We start from the raw sequence: 14,734 nt of genomic DNA on the forward strand, positions 1-14,734 counted from the left end.
AACATATTAAGAAAAGTATGCCATATATGCCAGGTCCCTTGAAACAGCAAGGATGGACCGGCTCCCGGCAAATTCCCCCTTTTTTATTTTTTAAAAGCAAGCATTAAAAAGAAAAACCTGAAATGCCCTCTTGTATCCATTTTAAGAGTAGGATTGGCGCTTTCTGCTATTACCTGAGTCCTGATCTATCACCCCAGGGAGAGCTTGCCAATCCTGCACTTTCCCGGGGTGGAAAGGCTGCAGTGGGGTTAAGGATAAGGCTCCTTGGGCCTACCTTCTCCCATGCCATTACATTTACCTTTCCTTCCTCAGAAAAGCATGGACATACTTCTTGTATAAAACGTTCTGTCTGACTGGGAGTAACCTTAATTCCTCTGCTAGCAAGCATATATGTTAAAAGATCAATACAGAGTCTTTTTTCTTTAGACTCAGTATGGCACATCTTCTTAATCTAAAGATCAATACAGAGTCTTTTTTCTTTAGACTCAGTATGGCACATCTTCTTAATCTAAAGATCAATACAGAGTCTTTTTTCTTTAGACTCAGTATGGCACATCTTCTCAATCTAAGAATCAATACAGAGTCTTCTTTCTTTGGACTCAGTATGGCACATCTTCTCAATCTAAGTTCTGTACTATCCACCTTCTTACCCTACTTATCCTCTATAGGGGGGTCTGTAGCACCCTGGTGGACTCCTATCCGTCCCGAGTGTGGGGTTCTCAATGGGGGGGTTTACCTAAGGGAATCCTGTTCCAGGGGTTCCCAAAGGTGTGGACGGATTCGGCGAAGACTATCCACCCTCTTCCTATGGTGGAGTCTGATCCGTCCCGAGTGTGGGGGTTCTCAATGGGGGAGGGGAGCTTACCTAGGGGAATCCTGTTCCAGGAGTTCCCAAAGGTGTGGACGGAGTCGGCGAAGACTATCCACCTTCTTCCTACGGTGGAGTCCTATCCGTCCCAAGTGCGGGGCGCTTACCTAGGGGAACCCTGTTCGGGCGCCATATGTTGGGGTCGAGCCCCAGCGGGTCCAGGGGTTCCCAAAGGTGTGGACGGAGTCGGCGAAGAAGGAAGGGCACGGAGACAGCGTTCAGTTGATCAGCAACCTAGCCAGGATCTCTAGCCCGGATCTCCAGAGAGGTTCTGCTTCGGATTTCCAGGCTCTCCAGTCAGGTTCAGTGTCCAGGTTCCAGTCAGGTTCTCCTGCCAATCTCTGTAGTCAGGTTCAGTCCAGGATCCCTTGCCATGTTCTCCCGCTAGGCTCTGTCTCTAGGCTCCGAGGCCAGTCCCGGTCCAGGATCCTCTGGCATGCTCTCGCCAGTGAAGTTCTTCTGTCTCTAGGCTCCGTGTAGGTTCTGTCTTCTGAATTCTGTCTCCTGAGTTCTGAGTCTTTCTGTCTTGTTACAACTGTATTTATACCAGTTGATTCAATCCTATCAATCTCTATTACAAAGGTTAGGGCGTTTCTTATCTCCATTCCAGGGAGAAAAGATTATGTAGTTTAAGCATGATTGTTCGTAGTTAAAGGGATTAATTACCCACCTGGCACTTAGTTGAGGGGTTTTATTCCCTCCCTAACTTCAGGGGAAAATCCCTGCCTGGGGATTCAACCTTTCTCGGAGAGGTGACTTTGGTTAAAACACAGCGCCAAGAAGGTGAGCAAACATATTAAGAAAAGTATGCCATATATGCCAGGTCCCTTGAAACAGCAAGGATGGACCGGCTCCCGGCAGTTCTGAATTCTCTTAAATAGCTGCATGTGTAAATTATTCAATAATGCTTATTTTTTAATAGTTTCCAAAAAGGTACAAAATATATTTTAAAAACTTTATCTGAAGTCATATGCTGGAAAGGAAAATATATAACAGTGATTTTGGTGTGTGTGTGTATCTGTGAAAACCAGTTTTTTGTTTTGTTCACTTGGAAAAAAATAATCAAGAAACTTCAGACAGAAAATAATGCCAAATTTTCAATCTTTTCCCAACCTTTGTCTTGGAACTAGCCAACTATTTTTCAGGTTTATTGAAATGTAATTGACATATAATATTGTGTAAATTTAAGGTATACGTGTTGATTTGATACATTTATAAATTGCAAAATGGTTACCACCATAGTATTAGCTACCACCTCCATCCTGTTTGTAATACTATTTATTTTTTGTGGCAAAAACATTCAAGTTTGAGCAATATCTCCCCATTTCCTCCATACACACACATTGGTAAACACCGCTCTACTCTCTATTTCTCTGAGTTTGTCCTTTTCAGAGTCCACATGTAAATGATATCATACAGTACCAAATATTTAAAAATATATATTAAGTCTCAGACATCTTCAATATAAATTTCCCTAACTTTCAGAATATTTCAAATAAAAACAAATGAATAAGATGAAATTATAATGAACATATTATACCTATTAAACAACATTTTAAAAAGAGAGTTTTCATGAGCTATGTCAGTGATTCTCAAAGTATGGTCCATGTGCTGAATATCTTTAGAGGGTTGAAGCCAGCTTAATTAAGGCAGCTTTTTCTGCATTTTTTGATGCAATTATGGGGGCTAAAAGAGTTCCCATTCTTCAAAGTCAAAGATTGGCAGAACAGGCCCTTCAGTACCAAGTCAAACCAAAAGTAGATATAGTAGTGGTGTAGTATAATTCAAAAGATAAATTATTCAGCCAAAAAGGATTTCTCAAGTATTAACTAGAGCTGTTACCACTTATCCTTTAATTCAACAACTAACTTGAATTACTATGATGTGTCCTGCACAGTGATAGGCCTCTCTAGAGATGAAATGGTGAACAAGACAGATATGATCCCTGGCCTCATAGAACTTACATTCTAGCATGGGAAATAGACAATAAAATTAAATGAGTAAATTATGTAGTATGTCAGAGATGGTGGTATGTGTTAAATAGAAAAAATAAAGCAAGGAAAGAAGATGAGTATGTCCAGAATTTGACTGTGTGTGTGTGTGTGTGTGTGTGTGTGCGTTGGGGAGGGGAGGTGATACAATTTTGAATAACATAGCTTAAGTATCTCTGAGAACTTGAATTTTGAGCAAGAGCTTAAAGAAATAGAGAAAGTAAAGAGTGCAGATATCTGGAGGAAAAGATTCCAGATGAAGAGTAGTATAAACCAAGCACTATGGGAAATGGAAGATATGGATCTTGTCCTAAAGGAACTTACTACCTGGGTGGGTAGGAAAAAGATATATAATTAAATGTCCTCATAACACCCTGTGCTTACCTCTTTGTCCTTTTCACAATGTATTTTAACTGCCCAGTTACTTGTCTCCTTTCCCTAATAGACCATGAGGCAGGGGTCGTGGTTTATCCATTTGTGTCTGTGTGTGTGTGTGTGTGTGTGTGTGTGTGTGCCTGCACTGTTAAGCACAGTATCTGGCAAAGTAGATGCTCAATAAACTAATGAATATGAATCATTTTAAGAAACAATACTGAAAAGTATAGCTCTGTAATGTCTTTCAAGGTATAAATTTCCCCAGAAGTTCTGAAAATAAAAAATAAGTGAGAGCTGAAATTGTCAGTGTAGGTTGCATGGAGGAAAATACACTTCAGGTTAGTGATGGGAATAGTGTGAATTGAGATTGGAGAAGCAATTCTCTCCTTCAGAATCGGAAAGTTGGAAAACTGCTTATTTTATAAAAGGCTAGAGAGGTCTCAGAAAAGTGTCCTATTTCTCAAATGTACCACTGAAGAATAAGTGATTGTGAAATTTACCATAGAAGATATTGACCCCAAGAAGGAATATACCTGCCAAAAAGGATTCCTTATGGTTTATAGGGCCAAAATTCATAGAGTCTAGGAGCCATTGCTTACAGAGGCCTCTCATGTACACTGCCTATCAGGAAGAAACAACAGACTGAGCTGTCAAGCCTCCTATACTGTGGTCCTGCCCTCTGAGCTGACCCTTATAAAGGAGTTCCTGGAATCACATTTTGAACTATGGGCTGACACCTGCCCCATCCAATTGGAACTACACAGCTACATCCTCATTTGCATCTTTACCAATCAGAGTGTCCCCATAACAATCAATCAGAACCAGTGCTTCTAATAAATCAGGACAGTGCTATTTGAACCAAACTTGCAATTTTGATTCTTCATTTGCATAAACATGGACCAATTAGGGACCAGGGTGGGCATCTTTTATAAGGGAGCTTCTCCTTTGTCTTGAAGGCTGCATTTCCCTGTTTTGCAAACTGTTTATCTGAATAAAATCTCTACCCTTTCTTCACCCTAGATTGGGGGCTCCTGTTGGCATTATATTGGTGGCAGTGAACTTTTTGTTGACAAAGATGAACTTTAAGCCTGAAAATTAAAGCCTCATAAGTATACCCTGCTAGAATCCAGGTTTCCTAAAACCCACTAGCATTAAAGCTATTGGTTAATCACTCCTTCCAGGAGCTTATGTCTCCCTACATTAGTTCTGTGAAATCAGTGAGGCTATAGAAACCTAATGACAACCTTTAATCAAAACTTTAATTCCGAAATTTAAACTTACAGAATCTTGATTCAGTGAATATGAGAGGCAGACATTCCTCAGTGTACTAAAACATTAGGAAAGAGCCTTGTCAAGTGCCTTTCTAGTATCATCATAGTTTTATTTCATTACTAGGAGCTCAGCATGCGAATTCGCATGGTGCTGCCCACCCTCGAGATGCCTCGGGCTGGTCCCACCTTCTCCCACTTCCCTGCTCCCACCTCCCTACTTCCGTCCCGTCTCCTGTCTCCAGAGCAATGCCTGAGGTGTGTGCAGGCAGCCACCTGATGATAGGAGCTAATAGAGGTAATATGCTAATGGTCTGGTCATGATGCATTAGTGTGTCCCAGCTAATTTGCACATTACCTCTTTTTATGTATAGATTATCTGGTCAGGGTGCAGATTTATATTCCAGTCCCTTCTATGTCTGAATATAAAAATTCTTTCTGCCAATTTTGCCAATTTCTATTTACCAGCCATTGATTTTTCTAGTGTGTTTCCAAATGGAGCTTGAAATTGACATGCCTTTTTATCTTATTTACTTTCCTCTATCTTGGCCAGTCCAAAAAAGAGGACCTGATTTGTGGGTACAGGACAAGTGCTGCCATTGGAATTATTCTGCTCTGGCATTCATGGAGAAGTTGGTGAACATCAGATTACCCTGATAAAGAAAGAAAAACATGTTCCACCTCATTCGCCCTGCTCATAATTCTGTGCACATCCTAAATTTCAAAGAAAGAGTTAAAAAAATAAAAACATAGTTAGAAGTCTGCACTAGAACAAAATAAAGGTTGGGAAAGAAATTTGAATTAAAGGTAAAATTCAGGGAATGACACTCATGTCTGTATATTTGGTTCCAGCTAATTTGAGAGTAGTGATGATAAACCTTATATCATCAATAAAGAGTTTTTAAGAGTATATAAAATTATAGGGGAAAACTATTTTTTAAATATATTTTATTGATTTTTTTTAAAGAGAGGAAGGGTGAGGGATAGAGAGTTAGAAACATCTATCAGCTGCCTCCTGCACACTACCTACTGGGTATGTGCCCGCAACCAAGGTACATGCCCCCCTAACCAGAATCAAACCTGGGACCCTTGAGTGCAGGCCGAGGCTCTATCGATTGAACCAAACCGGTTAAGGCAGGGGAAACTATTTAAAACAATTACTTTCAAGCCTCCTTATACATACCAGAAGGACTCATTTGCTGATATCATATATCTTTTTTTTTCTTATGTCAGATCAAGGTTTGTGTCCTCTCTTTAACATATTCATTGTTATCTCCCCACAGGAAGATTATACACTCACCCTATTGTCTTATGGCTTAGACATATGACTTGCTTTGGCCAATGCAACATGCACCAAAGTGATGTATGCTATCTCCTAGAACTTTAAAGATCAAAGGATCTATCTAGCACCTTACTCTTTTCCTTCTGAAATGAAAATTTTAGTGTCCCAGTTGGGAACTGTTCCTTTAGCCTAGGTCCCCAAGTGAAGGGAAAACCTGCAGAAAACTCCTAAGTGAGAAATCATATTTGTTTTTATAAGCCACTGAGATCTTGGGGTTGTTCGTTACTGCAGATAACTTAAATATAACAGGAGAACTTCTAGAAGTCAGCACAGTATATATGCTTGAAGGTAATGAGACATTATAAGTGTCTCTATAAATACACATTTTAAAATGTCTTACTTTGAAGTCCCATTTATATTGCTCTACTATCTCTAGTTGCCTGGATATGAATCTGTCTATTTTTTGTTTTTGTGGTATAGTATTCTTGGTGTTGACATTTTCCATATATATATATATATATATATATATATATATATATATATATATATATATATATATTATCTTTGAGCTCAACTTCCATGGCGATGTGGGTATATTTTCTTCAGAAGACACAAATAGACCATGGATTGTGATGGCCTCTTCGGCATGGTTTCATAAATGCCCGAGTACTAAAAGATTCACCATTTCCAATCCAGTTTTCACATCTATTTATTACTTTTAGGTCCCTACAACTCAAGGTAGGGCTCTACTTTCTATCATGTGACATAAAGCTTAGGGGAATTAGAAAATTATCTGCAAGCCCCTTAGCCAGTCAGAAGAGATTGTGTGGTAGCTATTCATAAAGGATACAATACTTTTCTTGCTCTTGGAAACAATTAGGAAACCTAATCCCCACTCCTTGCCCTTTAAGGAGGTTGTGATATTGACAATAGACCAGAGGCAGATTTACCATGTAGCTAATAAAGCTTGGGTTTCAGGGCCTCATTTGAATGGGCTCCTTCTATGGCCCAAGGAATGGCCCTAGAAATGTGTCCATACCATCATGGATTTGGGTGAAATTGAAAAGGTACTTTTTTTAAAGCAGAGATGTATAAATTGCATAAGTTTCATGTCTTAGAAAAATTGAAATTACTTGTGCTCCTAACCGGTAAAGCATTAGATTTCCAGCCCCTAAGGTAAGGTGTGTTCAGAGACCAGATCCTTGAGATTTGATTATCCTTCAATTATCACTCACCACTTTAGATATAGGTTTGTGTGTTTGTTTTCATTTCTAACATCTACATATACCCTTTTTATTCTTTCAATATTTGCCTATATACAGTAAAATATAGGCTGTCCCAAAAAAGTATACACACACTTTGAATAATTATAAAGGAAGTGTTTATTAAAATACATTTCATTTTCAAAATTGAGCTATCAGTTATTAAAGTGCATATACATTTTTTGGGACACTCTGTATATATATTATCCAGAATTGTGTATGTTTGTAGTGGTTGTATTTTCTTTCTGATTAGTCCACCCTCTTGGCAGGAATTCATACATGACACTAAATTATGCATGTCTTTCTCAATAACATACAATTTAACAATAGTAATGCCCAGCATGAGTTTGTTTTGATGCTAGTTACTGTGGAGAATACAAAATAAGACAAAACCAGAATTGATGCTGTTAAGGAACTTATAATTTAATTAATACTATAAGTCCAACCTCTAGAAAATAGTTAAAATAATTGAATTAAAGTGTACAAAAGCATTCTCTCAAGATGTTAACTGACATAATAGTCAAAAGTTCTGACATATAATGAAAATTAACTTAAAGAGAAAGAATCACCCATGTTAATATTTTGTTAACGTCTAATGTGTCTATTTGGATTCTAATCTCCTTTGTGTATCTTATTGAGAATCTTTCCAAGGTCTTTCCTGTTCTCTTTATACAAGGGAGCTTAGAATTAGGCATACTACACTGAGTAAAAGCTATAGAAATTTTTCAGAAAAAAACATACAGAAGGATACTAATAACTTTGAAATTTAAAGTAATGGAAAAAGTTATCTACAGCCAAATTACTCATGGTAAGGATAAAAGATGATGTTAGAATTTGAAAGAATCTTAAAGGTCAACAGGAAAATGCCTTCATTGTATAGATGAAGAAATTAAAGGACAAAAAAAGACTAAATGGCAATACCTGTTACTATATTTCGACCTTTGTGTCCCAGATTTGTACTATAATGTGAGAGCTAAAAGTATATCATTTGTAGTAGTTGTATTTTCTTTCTGATTAGTCCACCCTCTTGGCCAGAATTCATACATGACACTAAATTATGCATGTCTTTCTCAATAACATACAATTTAACAATAGTAATGCCCAGCATGAGTCTGTTTAGAAGAGGTTATCTTCAGGTTTCTTCCTACATTTCTAAACATATAGGCAACCTCATTATAATGAACAAAAACTGAGTATATGACTTGAGTAAAAAATATTTCTAAACAAAATGACTTTTTGATTCACTAACCTGAATTAGTGAGATTTACATGAGCAGAAACAAACTTTTTCAAGTGATTTTTATATACTCTGAAACTTTTAAAAATCATGTGTTTTCACTATTCCACCAAATGAGGATGCAAGAAGTTGGCAGTCTGTAAACCTGAAGCAGGCTCTCACCAGAAACCAACCATGCTGGCACCCTGGTATCAAACCTCCAGTCTCCAGAACTTCAATAAATAAATTAAAAATTTAAAAAAGAGGGTGGAGTAAGTGGACGCTACACTGACACTCTCCCAGAACCAAACTTGATATACAACTAAAATACAGAAAAACCACCTTGAAAATCTACTGAAAACTAGCTGAAGAGAACCCTGAAAACAAAGGCTGGAAAGTGGAGACTGCATAGAGAATGGTACGAAGTGCAGATATACAAAAGGGCTGGACAGGCTCCCACACACAGAAGCTGATGTTCCAGAGGGATATCTCAGCTGTAAGTGGTCCTCACTGAGAACCCTGGGGTCTAAAACCCAAGCTGGGCACCGGATCCCAGAGCATCAGAACTGAGAAAGGTGCCCATACAACATCTTGCTATGAAAAGCAGCAGGGTTGCTGTTTGCCAGTGAGAGACAGCTGGAAATACAGGCAGTCTCTTAAAGGGACAGTACACAAAATTTTGTGTGCAGACATTGACCTTGGGCTCTGGCAGAGGGAGGGCAGAGTGGACTGGAGATTTGTGAGGAAAGTTGAGGGTTGAGGGATATGGGATTGAAGCTTGGAGGCCAGCCACGATGGTTTCCTGTGCTGAGTCATTCCCTCACAGTGTGGAGGACATCTTTCTCCCATGGACCTTTGCTATTCAGGTGGTTTTTGCTTGGGGAAAAGGTAGTCGCCATACCCTGTTGGAAGACCTCTTGGCCCACAACATGATGGATAGCCTGAGGCTAATCAAGGCAGGTATCAATCAGACTGTAGGCAGAGGTAGGTCTCTGGAGGCTTGAATCTTTGTCTCATGTAATCCTGGGATAGGAAAAGCAGAGCCTGGTGCACATCTTGGTCCTTTCCAAAGGCATCAACCCCAGGAGAGGGAAGCACAAGCTGTGGATTGATAATAGTCCCAAACAGGGCACTCAGGCCAGTTAGAAACAACATCTGACATTGCCCTGCAATAGAGATTGGGAATCATATCACATCTACCTTATACACAAACACAAGCACAAACAGGCAGCCAAAATGTGGAAATAAAAAAAATAAAATCCCCAAATGACAAAACAAGATAATTTTCTAAAAGAAGAGCTAAACAAAATGTAAGTAAGAAATTGATCTGATATAGAGTTCAGAATAATGATGGCAAAGATGCTCAACAGCATGAGAAAAGATATAGTAACTATGAAAAAAGATCAGTCAGAAATAAATAATGACATACCACTAATACAGAACACATTGGAAGGAATACACAGCAGATTAGGGGAAGCCAATGTTCAAACTACTGAATTAGGAGACAGGGTAGAAAAAAAATCACTCAATCAGAGAACCAAAATGAAAACGTAGAAGGACAGCTTAAGGGAGCTCTGGGACAACATGGAACAAAACAATATTCACATAATTGGAGTGACAGAAGGAGAAGAAAGTGAGCAAGGGATAGGGAATGTGTTTGAAGAAATAATGGCAGAAAACTTCCTAACCTGGTGAAAGAAAAAGTCACACAACTCCAGGAGACAAAGACAGTCCCAAGCAAGAAGAACCTAAATAGGCCCATATCCTGACACATTATAATTAAAATGCCAAAAATTAAAAAAAAAGAGAGAGAGAATCTTAAAGGCAGCAAGAGAAAAGCAATTTGTTATGTACAAAGGAGCTCCCATAAGGCTATCAGAAGTTTCTCATCAGAAACTCTACATGCCAGAAGGGAATGGCATGAAGTACCCAAGATAAAGAAAGGCAAGGATCTGATACCGAGATTACTATATACAGCAAGGCTATCATTCAAAATAGATGGTGAAATAAAGAGCTTCCTGGACAAAAAAAAAAAGGCTAAAGGAGTTTATCACTAACAAACTAGTACTTCAACAAATGCTAAATGAATTACTGTCATAAGGAGAAATAGAGAAAGAAACATAAACATATAGAATTAAAATGGCAATAAATGAGTACCAATGGATAGTAACCTTGAATGTAAATGGCTTAAATACTCCAATCAAAAGACATATGGTAGTTGAATGAATACAATACAAAAACATGGCCTAAATATATGCTGTCTAAAAAAGAACCACTAAAGAAAAAAAGACTCTCACAGTATAAAAGTTAAGGGATGAAAAAAGTTTCCATGCAAATGGAAAAAAAAAGCTGGGGTAGCAATACTCATATCAGACAAAATAGACTTAAAAGTGAAGCCCATCACAAGTGACAATAAAGGTAATGTCATAATACTAAATGGATCAATCAAACAAGAGGATATAACCCTGGTAAACATATATGCACCCAATATAATAGTACCTAAATATATATACAAAAAAATTTAGATGACTTTAAGTGATTGACAGCAATTTAGTCATAGTAGAGGACTTTAACACCCCACAGACTTCACTGGATAGATCTGCTAGACACAAAATTAACAAGGAAAAGGTAACTCTATATGACACATGGGATCAGATGGATTTAATTGACATTTATAGAACATTTCACTTCAGAGCTGGAGAATATACATTGTTCTCAAGGGCACAGGCATAATTCTCAAAGATAGACCACGTCTTAGGACACAAAAAATTCTCTACAAGTTCAAAAATATTGGAATCATATTAAGCATCTTCTCAAATCACAAGTGATTGGAATTAGAAATCAACTACAGTAAAACACTCAAAAACACTCAAGCACATGAAAGCTAAATTTCATGTTGTTAAACAATGAATGGGTTATCAATGAGATTAACAAAGAAATCAAAAACTTTCTGGAAACAAATGAAAATGGACACACAACAAGCCAAAATCTCTAGAACACAGCAAAAGCATTCCTGAGAAGGAAGTTCATAGTACTACTGGTCTACCTCAAAAACTAAAAATATAGTAATACAACTTAAAGAATTAGGAAGAGAACAACAAAAAAGCCCAAACTTAGTAGAAGGAAGGACGTAATTAAGATTAGAGCAGAAATAAATGACATAGAGGCTAAAAAAATATAAAAAATTAAATAAAACCAATATCTGGTTATTTAAAAAGATAACCAAGATTACTTAAATGTTAGCCATACTCATCAAGAAACAAAGAGAGAGGACCCAAATAAGTAAAATATAAAAAGAAAGCAGAGAATTAACAACTGACACCACAGAAATAGAAAGGATTTTTAGATAATACTATGAACAACTACATGACAACAAGATGGATAATGTGGATGAAATGAACAAATTCTTAGAAAAGTACAATCTCCCAAAACTGACTGAGGGCAAATCCCATAACCTGAACAGGCCAATAACAATTGATGAAATAGACACATTAATAGAAAAAAAAAAAAAAAACAAAAGCTTTCAGCAAAAAAAGGTCTGGTCTGCCGAAACCGGTTTGGCTCGGTGGATAGAGCTTTGGCCTGCGGACTGGAGGGTCCCAGGTTTGGTTCAAGTCAGGGGCATGTACCCAGATTGCTGGCACATCCCCACTGGGAGATATGCAGGGGGCAGCTGATCGATGTTTCTCTCTCATCGATGTTTCTAACTCTCTATCTCTCTCCCTTCCTCTCTGTAAAAAATCAATAAAATATATTTTTTTAAAAAAGGTCTGGTCTATATGGTTTCATAGGGAAGATTTAGCAAACATTCAAAGAAGAACTGACACCTACCCTCCTAAAACTATTCTAAAAATTCCAAGAAGAAGAAACATGTACAAGCTCTTTTTAGCAGGCCAACATTATCCTAATTCCAAAACCAGATATGGGCACTATAAAGACAGAGAATTACAGGTCAATATCCCTGATGAACACAGATGCTAAAATGCTAAACAAAATATTAGCAAATCAGATCCAGCAATATATTAAATGGATCATACACCATGACCAAGTGGGTTTTATTCCAGGGATTCAAGTCTAATACAATATTCACAAATCAATAAATGTGATACATCACATAAACATACTGAAAGACAAAAATCACATGATCATATCAATAGACACAAAAAAAGCAGTTGGCAAAATCCAACATCCATATTTTATAAAAGCTCTTAGCAAAGTGGGAAAGAGGGATCATATCTCAACATAATAAAGGCCATCTTATCTAATAAAAGAGAAACATGCAAATTGACCTTACCTCCACCGCTATGCTCACAAGCCACGCCCATAAGCCACGCCCACAAGCCCATCAGGATCAAGTATACAAATAAACCCAACCAAGATGACAGCGGCCATGGAGCTGGAGTGAGCAGAGGCTTGGGTTGCCCCTGGCGATGGAGGAAGCCAAGCTTCCCACCTGCCCTGGCCAGCTGTGGGCTCCGCTCATGGCTACAAAGTTTCAATTACAGAAGACAAATAAATCCCAGATACCGGCTTCCAGAAGCTGTGGCCTCCACTCAAGGAGTGTCTGGGAGCCTGGGTTGCCCGGGGCCATGGCCAGCCAGCAAACAGCCATCAGCCCCTCACCCAGGCTGGCTGGGAACCTCAGTGGAGACCCCCACACTGAAGTGGGTGTGTCCAGCCAGCAAACGGCCATCAGCCACTCACCCAGGCTGGCCACACACTCATAGGGTGAGGGTCCCCGCTGGGAGGCTTGGCCAGCCTGCAAACAGCCATCAGCCCCTCACCCAGGCTGGCCAGGCACCCCAGCGGGGACCCCCACCCTGAAGGGGGTGTGGCCAGCTTAAAAACAGCCCTCAGCCCCTCACCCAGGCTGGCCATGCCCCCCCAGCAGAGACACTCACCCCATCGAGATGTGGCAAGCCTGCATACCACCACAGGCCCCTTGCCTAGGCTGCCCCGTGCCCCAAGGGGACCTCCACCCTGATCTGGGACACCCTTCAGGGCAAACCAGCTGGCCCCCACCCATGCACCAGCCCTCTATACTAATAAAAGGGTAATATGCTAATTAGACTGGGAGACCTCCTGGACCTTCTTTTGAACAAAGCCATGGTGGCGGGGCTGAGGTAGAGGTGGTTAGAGGCCAAGAGGGGAGGGCAGTTGTGGGTGATCAGGATGGTGGGGGGCAGGGTCCTTGGGGGTAAGCAGACCAGCAGAGGTCCAGTTGGGGGCAAGCAGGCCATCAGTGGGGGTCAGTTGGAGGTGATCAGGACAGCGGGGGGGGCAGTTTGGAGTGAGCAGGCCATCATGGGGGTAGTTGGGGGCAAGCAGGCCAGTGGGGAGGGGAGGTGGGGGTGAGAAGGCCAGAAGGGGGGGGGAGTTGGGGGTGATCAGGCTGCCAGGGGGGGACATTTGGGGGCATGCAGGCTGGCAGCGGGTGGCAGTTGGGGGTGAGCAAGCTGGCAGGCAGGCAGGTGAGTGGTTAGGAGCCAGCAGTCCCAGATTGTGAGAGGGATGTCCGACTGTCAGTTTAGGCCCAATTCCTGTAAACCAGCAGTAGGACATCCTTCGAGGGGTCCCAGATTGGAGAGGGTGCAGGCCGGGCTGAGGAATACCCCTCCCCCATGCACAAATTTCGTGCACCGGGCCACTAGTGTATGATAAACCTACATTGAACATCATACTCAATGAGAAAATCTAAAACCATGCCATGTAAGAACAGAAACCAGTCAGGGATGCCTGCTGTCACAACTCTTATACATAATACTAGAAGTCTTAGCCACAGTGATAAGACAATAAGAAGAAATAAAAGGCCTCCAAACTGGAAAGGACAATGTAAAACACTCATTATTCACAGTTGACATGACATTGTACATAGAAAACCCAAAAAACTCTACCAAAAATCTATTATTTTATATGAGTGATTTTGGCAATATAGCATGGTACAGAATTAACAGAAATTGATGTCTTTTTTATACACCAATAACGAATTCTCAGAAAGAAAAAGCTAAAAAAATAATCCCATTATTATTGCAACAAAATAAATAATACACTTGGAAATAAACTTAACCAGCAAGGTAAAAGACTTGTACTAAGAAAACTACAGGACATCGAAAAAAGAGATAGAGCAAGATATAAACAAGTGGAAGAATATACCATGTTCATGGATTGAAAGAATTAACATCATTAAAATGTACATACTACCCAAAGCAATCCCTATTAAAATACCAAGGGCATATTTTACAGATATAGAACAAATACTACAAAAATTTATATAGAACCAAAAAGACACGGAATAGGTGCAGAAATCTTGAGAAAGAAGAATAAAGTTGGAGGGATCACAATACCAGATATTAAGTTATACTACTGTAATCAAAGTTAAAGCCACTGTAATCAAAACAGCCTGGTCCAGGTACAAGAACAGACATATAGATAAATGGAACAGAACAAATACCCCAGAAATGAACTCAAGCCAG

This window comes from Myotis daubentonii, chromosome X (genome assembly GCF_963259705.1).
Source record: "Myotis daubentonii chromosome X, mMyoDau2.1, whole genome shotgun sequence".
NCBI lineage: Eukaryota > Metazoa > Chordata > Mammalia > Chiroptera > Vespertilionidae > Myotis > Myotis daubentonii.